Source organism: Callithrix jacchus, chromosome 2 (assembly GCF_049354715.1).
Source record: "Callithrix jacchus isolate 240 chromosome 2, calJac240_pri, whole genome shotgun sequence".
In the NCBI taxonomy this organism is placed as follows: Eukaryota; Metazoa; Chordata; class Mammalia; order Primates; family Cebidae; genus Callithrix; species Callithrix jacchus.
Window position 1 is genome coordinate 143108596 of NC_133503.1, and position 8416 is coordinate 143117011.

The 8416-nt window shown below is 39.3% G+C and overlaps 1 long non-coding RNA gene across 1 annotated transcript; it reads right to left on the reverse strand.

Moving 5' to 3' along the window:
• Positions 1-597: 597 nt before the first annotated feature.
• On the reverse strand, positions 598-7843 carry LOC144581593 (uncharacterized). The gene is made up of 4 exons (XR_013532625.1): positions 7622-7843; positions 5523-5676; positions 3722-3961; positions 598-845 (listed from the first exon to the last, which is right to left on the reverse strand). It is a non-coding gene; the product is annotated as an uncharacterized LOC144581593 (long non-coding RNA).
• Between the last annotated feature and the right edge of the window lie 573 nt (positions 7844-8416).

The window sequence follows — 8416 nt, forward strand, 5'->3', positions numbered from 1 at the left end:
GCTCTGGATGCATAAAAAGAATCAGATACCATTATACTCTCAGGGAAGAACTGCAAGATCTGTTCTGGGAAAAAATATTTTATGTGTCAAAGGAAATGTAAGATCGTGCTAATTCATATGAGCAGAAACCTGGTACAGCTGTGCAAGTAAATTGGAACGATAGTCAAGAATAGAAAATAACATGAGATGAGGCTGAATTTATCAATAAGGATTCACTTACTCAAGATTCCAGACCATGTTCTAGCTCATGCAGCTGGAAACAGTTTCCACAGTTTTCTTGATTGGTTGACTGAAACTTGGATTCAACTACCTACATTCAATTACATCAGGATGCCAAAACTTCTCTGGTATAATGAGCTCTGCATTCTTCTGTCAGCACCACTGTCCATGGAGTTGGGGAGTTCTTCATTTACCATCATGATATCTCACGTAACATTCTGAGCAAGTTATACATTTTATACTGAAGGAAGTACAGCAGTGGCTCTACACTCATGGAATTTACCAGCTTTACCATATTCCTCAACTGCCCAGAAGGACCTGGCCTGATAAAATGGTGCATTGCAGACTCAGTTACAGCGTGAGATGAAAGACAACACCCTGTGAGGTTTGGTACCATGCTATAGAATGCAAAATAAAAGCGTTTAACTGCAGCAAATGCTTGGTGCTCTTTCTTCTGTAGAAAGAGAGTCTGGGAACCAAAGAATAAGAACTTACCCCATTCACTATTATACCTCTTCTTAGAGATTTGCTTCCTGTTCCTGCAGTCTTGGTCCCCAAGTGAGGACTGCTTCAACAGGACGTGGAAGGGAAAACTGCCATCTAGCTATTTGGATTTCCTCATTTCACTGCACCAAAAGACAGAAAATAAAATCAATTTAAATTAACAAGGGGGAAATTGGATTGCTACTACATAATGAATGTAAAGAGGCCATGGTTGGAGGCGAGAGATATGCTGAGATGCCTCTTACTACTTACAAGTAAAGATCAACAGAAGACTACAACAATCCAATAAAGGCATGGCCATGAAGACTTAGAGCCTTTAGGAACTGTGTTTTCAGTTGCTCCACTGGGTCAAGGACCCCAACGAGGTGGAGTGCTGAGTAAAGGCATGACAGGGAATGGGGGATAGAAAGAGGAAGTTATAAAAATTAACTGCTGTCTCATGGCCAATTACAGAAATGTAGACCCTAGCAGCTATAAATATTTTTGCTAGGTTTATATTATTCAATTATTTCCTTTTCCCTTTTTTTTATGATGAGTGTTGGTGATATTTAACTTTACAACTAAGTTGATAGGCATCTAGACTTGGAGAAGCAGCATCCAGACCTTTGGGAAGGATAGTATCAGTTTAAAATCATGCACTTGAAATGGATATGACACTAGTGGGACCTTGGGTCTCCCCTTGTTGGGAGAGAGTGAGAACATTTTGATTTGTATGACAAATGCCTCTTGTTAGGCAAATAAGAATAAATGTCAGGTTGCAAAAGGGATTAAAAATGTAGCGCAACTGCCTGTTTGTTTTTATATCCATGCTCTGATCCACGTTTTCTCTGTTCTGGGAACTGCTCTCTCAGGTTCTCTTTCTCTCTGGCTTCCGAGTAGATATGACCAGTGGGGTTGGTGACCAGGTAAGACTGGAGGGTGGATAGAAGAGAGAAGCCAAAAGCATTTCTCCCTCTCACCCTGGTTGTCTTGGCATCTCTGGTGGTAGCTGCATTCTTCTATGGCTTCAGCTCCCATCAGAAAGACCCTCCGTGGTTCCTGCTCACACTAAGTGGCTTTAGCATCTGAGCTGTGATAACATTATCTCCTAAGTTTGTAGGGTACTTTTTTACCTTTTCAATCAATTCCCTTAATTAAATTTTCACTGCTTTAAACATTTAGAGAGTGTTCTATTTTTCTGGTTGGACCATGACTGATGTAGTTTGTTATAAGAATAGGCTATATGCTGTTCCATAACTTCTTTAACCCTACAATGGACCACAGACATCTCTCAATTTCAGACAACTAAATCTAATTCATTCTTTTACACTGAGATATTATATAATTCACATAACATAAAATTTGCCCTTTTAAAGTGTACAGTGCATTAGTTTTTAGTATATTGTTTACAAAGTTGTGCAATCATTACCACTGTCTAATTCCAAAATATTTTAATCATCATCAAAAGAAACCCTATACTGATTAGCAGTTACTCCTCATTCTTTTCCTCTCCCCAGTCCCTGGAACCTAGCAATCTGTTTTGTCTCTGTGAATTTGCCTTTTCCAGACATTTCAAATAAACAGAATCATACAATATCTGGCCTTTTATGTCTGGCTTCTTTCATTTAGTGTAATATTTTCAAGATTCATCTACATTGTAGCATACATCAATACTTCTTTGTTATGGCTGAATAATATTCCTTTTGATAAATATATCACATTTTACTTATTTATTCATCAACTGATGGACATTTGGGTTGCTTCTATTTGTTGGCTATTATGAATAATCCCATATGAATATTCATGTACAAGTTTTTATGTGGGCATATGTTTTTAGTACTTTTGGGCATATTCTGCTAAGTCATATGGTAACACTTGGTTTAACTTTTTGAGGAACTGCCAAGTGTTTTCCAAAGCAATTGTACCATTTTACATTTTTAACTCATTTTTTTAATAGTTCCACAAAATTTCACAATATGGCAATATGAATGTTTCATAACTGATTTAACCCTTCCTCTATTGAAATACATTTAGGTTTTCTCCATTTTTTCATTATAATTGATCACAATTATTTATGAACATACAACTTTACGCACCTCGGTAAGTATGGGGGTTGTTAGATATAAAATTGCTGTGTCAACCAACATTTAAATTTTTTCATTGAAGTGTGCTAAAGTACCCCCACCCCCAAATTTACTAATTGACACATATAACAACATAAAAAGAGAGCCAATATTCCCAAACCCCTTCTAACACTGGATACATTTTTGGTTTTGCCAATCTGACATGGAAAAACTACCTTCTTGTTTTAACCATCATCAAAAGCATTGTTCTGATCACAAGTGGAATTGAAAACCTTTTCAACTACTCGTATATTTATTGCCAAAACTTAAATAGCTAGATTGGCTGATTTCTAAAATTCTTCACAGCTATAAAACTTGACTTGTGTGATTTATACTCTGGCAAGAAGTGATGGTTCCAGCAATGCTGGCTGAAGGCAGAACTGGTTTATGGAGCATGTGATTGTCTAATTACATTTCGCAGGTGCTGGAACAGGCCCTCATGTTCCCAAGATCCACCTACAAGATGCCTACTCATAGAGCCTCATCTTTTTAGATTATAGACCAGGAAAAAACGCCATTGGCTGTAGGAGAGAGACAAGTTAGCACAACCAAGGGAACAAGAGAAGGTGTTGACTGAAACTAGGAAACTAATCTTTGAGATGGCAAAAGCATATAGAAAAGAGAACCGGGAAGACTGGAGAACAGAATTGACCTATTTCTCATGTTCGCTTAAAATCAACAGAGAGTAGATTGTGCTGTAATAGAATTGGCTTTAAACGTAGAGTTGGAAAATTTAGGGTCTAGTCCTGACTCAGACATTCATGAGAGGTCTTGGGTAATTTCCATGCCTCACTTTTCTAATCTGTTAAGTGGTAATATTCCCTATTACACCAAATTATTGTAAAGGTCAAATAAAAGAACAGATGAAAATGCAATAAAAGAAAATAGCATTCTACCTGAGTGCCAGTGCGATTTGCTCTTCTCTCCCGTATCCAGCAGTTACCATCACAGAAGCAGCATAACCCAGCCAGTTGTCGAGATGGAAACGCCTGGCAACTCCACTCCTCTTCTTGATGGGAATCACAAACTAACTCTTCTCAGAAACAGACAGATTAGAGGAGCCACACTCTATCCAGGCTTCTCACATTCCAGAACTCAGCATACCTGGGCTTCAGTACCTCAGCTTTCTTCATCTCCTAAAAATATTAAGAGAGCAGTTTAAGGCTCCAGATGGGCTTTGTTTGTTTCCCTTGTTTCTCAGGTCATCTTATTGTGTTTTCGCCTGTTGTTCCAATTATTTCCCAAACTCCTCCACATTTCTTTGTAAGTCAAATTAAGTGGTGGGTAAACCTGCAAGACAGCTGGTGGGCTGTCCTAATTCTTAACTATGGACTAGAGAGCGTGCACAATTAAGAACGGTGATGGAAAGCAGCTAGGGATTACATTTCCTATCCCTATAACATCTAACTGTGGCCATGTAACTAGCTTTCACCCAATGGCTATGAGTTGGCATCCTTTTGTCATCTCCTGACATTCTGTTTAGTCTTTGCCAGCCGGACACACCTGGCAAGGTCTTAGAGAATGGCTAAGCCACTCTCTTCCATGAGACAGGAGGAGCCCTGGTTCCTGAATGACCACATTCCAGTCAGTCAAGGAAAGCTGATTTGCTTTGACTATTAGATAAGTGAGAAATAAAATTCTGTTATTTACATTTGAGGTATATTTGTTTAAGCATTTGCTATTATTTGAACGCCCTGCCTGAAAACATTTCACCAACAGTCTAACCATTTTAATAAACTAACCTCATGACATTCCCAACAGCCATCTTCATTAAAGCCTAGAATTTCTTCAAACATAAAGCTCAATAAATTACCCTCATGTCATAGGAGAGCTCAGTTCTGCTATATCTAGCAATTCTTGGCTTGTGTTTTGAAAAGCTCTGAAGCATGAGAAACAGATGTTCAACAACAAAAAGTAACAACAATTATGTTGATTGTATGTTCCTGAAAATTTTCAGGAAGTATGAAAAATTTAATGAAATTAATCTTGTTCAGGAGCTTAAAATTTAAATGGAAAGGCAAGATGTCTACACAAATAACTCTACTTAAAGACCAAAGTCTGGGTGGTACCAGAAACAGGTGCTCTAAGACTTTTAAAGGGGGTGAAATCACTTTTATTTGGGGGCAACACGATAAAGCTTCCTGGAGGAAATGGGATTTGAGCTGTGCCTTACAAGTTGGGTGGAATTCAGTGGTAGAATCATGCACAGATCTACAGAAATCAAACTGGCAACTTAAACTATTGTTAGATTTCAGATATCTAGAATGTCTTGAATGCCAAGTGTAAGAAGTTGGACATGATTATAAAGGCAACAAGGAGCTGGTAGGTCTCCTTTAAGTCCTAGAATTTTAGAGATAAAAATGTGTCTTACCTATAGCAAATGCCATGGTGGCTGCCTTTTCTTTCCAGTGATATACTGCAACCCACATTTATTTTCCTATGCCTACTTCTATCATCCTCAAATTTTAGTTATTCAAATGCCACTTTCACATTTTTCTTCCATATCTATATACCACTTATATATTTTTATTTAATAATTTTTATAACTAAAATATAAATCTCCTAGTTGACTCCTAGGCAAAAAGTATCTATGAAATTACAGGGTGGAGATATAGGCTAGAATAAATTTTTTCTAATACATAGTCAAATAAATGCATGCCTATGAACATTTTTTTAAATGTTCTGTTTTCCACCTACCTGTGTTCAGTCTTCATAAGAGGTTTACCGATCACACTTTGCAAAACATGGTCCTGCTCTGAACAATTGCACACATCTCTCCTGGGTTTTCAACTCACTTGTCTCTCCACATCCACGCTGCCATCTTGTTTTGTTCATTTTGTAGACTCAGTAACTGTAAATAATATTGACACAAACAGTTAGGCATATTTCTTGCTCATGGCACAGGTGAGACAGCCCTCCTCTGTCTTGGAGCTTAATCTTCTGGAACACAAGGCTTCCAGGGTGACCATGGTGGGGAAAGACTGAGGAGCTGGAAATCATATGGGAATATTGAAGGAGCAGGCCTCAAAATAACCTATGTCACTTTTGCCCACACCCCTTTGGCCATGTGGCTCCAACTCATCCACAAGGGAGGCAGAGAAATACAGTAGATCTCACAGATAGTGGTAAACACTAAGGATCTCTGCCACTATAAACTGGGTACTATTGACTAAGAGATTCTCTGACAAAGAATCAGATTTTGGATTCTTTGATCCAAAAACTGCCCCTGGTATTAGCCTTAGTGTCTCATAGTTAAAAGTTCAGATGCATCTGTTTAACTGGCAGGTAATTTTTAACCAAAATGGTCACTAAGGAACTTAAGCAGCCAAGCTTAGCATTTATCCTCTCAATTTATCCCTCATTATTAGAAAGGGCAAATCAAGTTTTACAGTGTTCCCCTATTTTCACTGTATTTACCATTCCCCATCTGAATCTCTAGATTAGTTTGAAAAGAAAGACTGTATTAGGTTCCTATTGCTGCTGTAACAAATTCACACAAATTTGGTGATTTAACGAGACAAACTCATCACCTTACAGTTCTGTAGTAGAGAAGTCCAAAACAGGTTTTTCTGGGCTAAAATCAACAGATCAACAGGGCTGGAGGGGAGAAACTGTTCGTGCCAGTTTCCAGTGCTTCCTGCCTTCCATGGCTCATGGCCCACTTCCATCTTCAAAGCTAGCAATATTGCACCATGTCTTCTTCACATCAAATCACTTTGTCTCTGACTCTTCCATCTCTCTCATTCACTTTTAAGGATCACATGGGGCCCACTTGTGAGATCCAGGGAACTCTTTCTCATCTCAAGGTCAGCTGGTTAGCAGCTGCATTCTATCTATAACCTTAATTTTCCTTTATTATGTAACATAGCATATTCACAGATCCTGGGGATTAGGGCATGGATCTTTGTGCAACCATTATTCTGCCTACCACAGGGCCCACAGGCCAAATCCAATCCACGATGTGTTTTGTTTGATCCACCTAGTATTTTCTCTTTATTTTTTAAGATTCCAAATAAAATTTTAAACTGTAAATTAAATGTTTTCAAGTTGGAAGATTCTATATATTTAAAAAACATCTATGTCTAGCTTTTCTTGAATGCTCAAGAGGTCTAGGAACAAGGGCCTGCATTCCCTTATTGAAACAATTGGCTGGTGCGAAGTAGTGGCTGCCCCTTTAAATGGGGCATGGAGCCCTTCAGGTGGGCAGCATGATCTCTGGCATTTCCTATCACCCATACTCCTGGCACACTTGAAGTTATGTGACTCGTCTTGTTCCTTTAAGTTTGCAAACTTGTACCGAGTATACTAACATCCAGATCCCAAACTATCATTTTACTATGTGTACTGGACTTGAGATGCGTTCATTCTCTATTGGCTACACACCCTCCTGCTGGGAATTCTACCAGCTTACTGTCTGTACAGGGATGTCATGATAGCCCTTTCTTCTGACGCCAGAAGGCAAATGGGACTATGACTTGGGAGTCGGAGGGTTGGCAGATGTGTGCCTAGGTAATCAGCAGCATTCACAGGACCTCCCCAGACCTCTAAGTCATAAATCTCCTCGAGCAGCAGGGACATTTGTGCGTGCTGTCACAAGGGAAAAAGTTTTAATATGCTACCTCTCCATCAGCACCCACCCCCTCTTATTTTCCTCTCATCAGCCCTTGCTATGAGATCTTCTTTAATGAATTTCTTTACTCTGACAACAGGCCTGATTCTGGCTCCCATCCAAGCTGCACAGTAGCTTTCATTGTCCTCCTGGGCTTAAGTGAAGGGCATGTCACTGTTTCACTTACAGACGCTCAAAGATCCGACGCTGGCATTAATAATGCTGCAGGCCTGGTCATTCTATCTTCATCAGTGGTCGTGCACCCAATGCTGCATGGCGGATGATGAGCAGCCTCTGCTGCCAGGGAGAAGAGCTCTTCATTACCCTTGAAGAGGGTGGGGCTGAGGGGCCTTTTCACCAAACACCTGAAAATCACATTAGCCAGGTGAAATCTCTCCTGTCATTATGCCTTAAACACTGAAAGTGGGTGAGAGGAGACCTTCAAGATCTAAATGATGTTGAGACCCTTACAAAGGTGGTGGGAGCGAGAAACCAGGGTGGGAACTTTGTCACAGAGTCCAACATTTCCCTGGCTTCAGCCCTCTGCGTGCCACCTCTGTGGTTTTTGCCATTCCTGCATCATGCCTATCATTCTATTCATTTAATGTTTTTTCTTAAATCAACTATGTGTTGATTCACCTTTATATAGCCTCATCCTAGGCTATAATAGCCATGAAATTAGAATTTTGCTTTTTTCTAATACATAATAAAATTGGAATCTTTATTTAATTAAAATTAGAATAATATTAAAATAAGCAATGTTGATCCCCGTATCATCTAAGATTTTATATATTGATATGGTTTGGCTGGGTTCCCAGCTATATCTCATCTTGAATTGTAGCTCCCATAATTCCAACGTGTTGTAGGGGGACCAGGTGAGAGATAATTGCATCACGGGGGTGGTTTCTCAAATACTGTTCTCATGGTAGTGAATAAGTCTCATGAGATCTGATGGTTTTAGAAGGTGTTTCCCCTTTCGCTT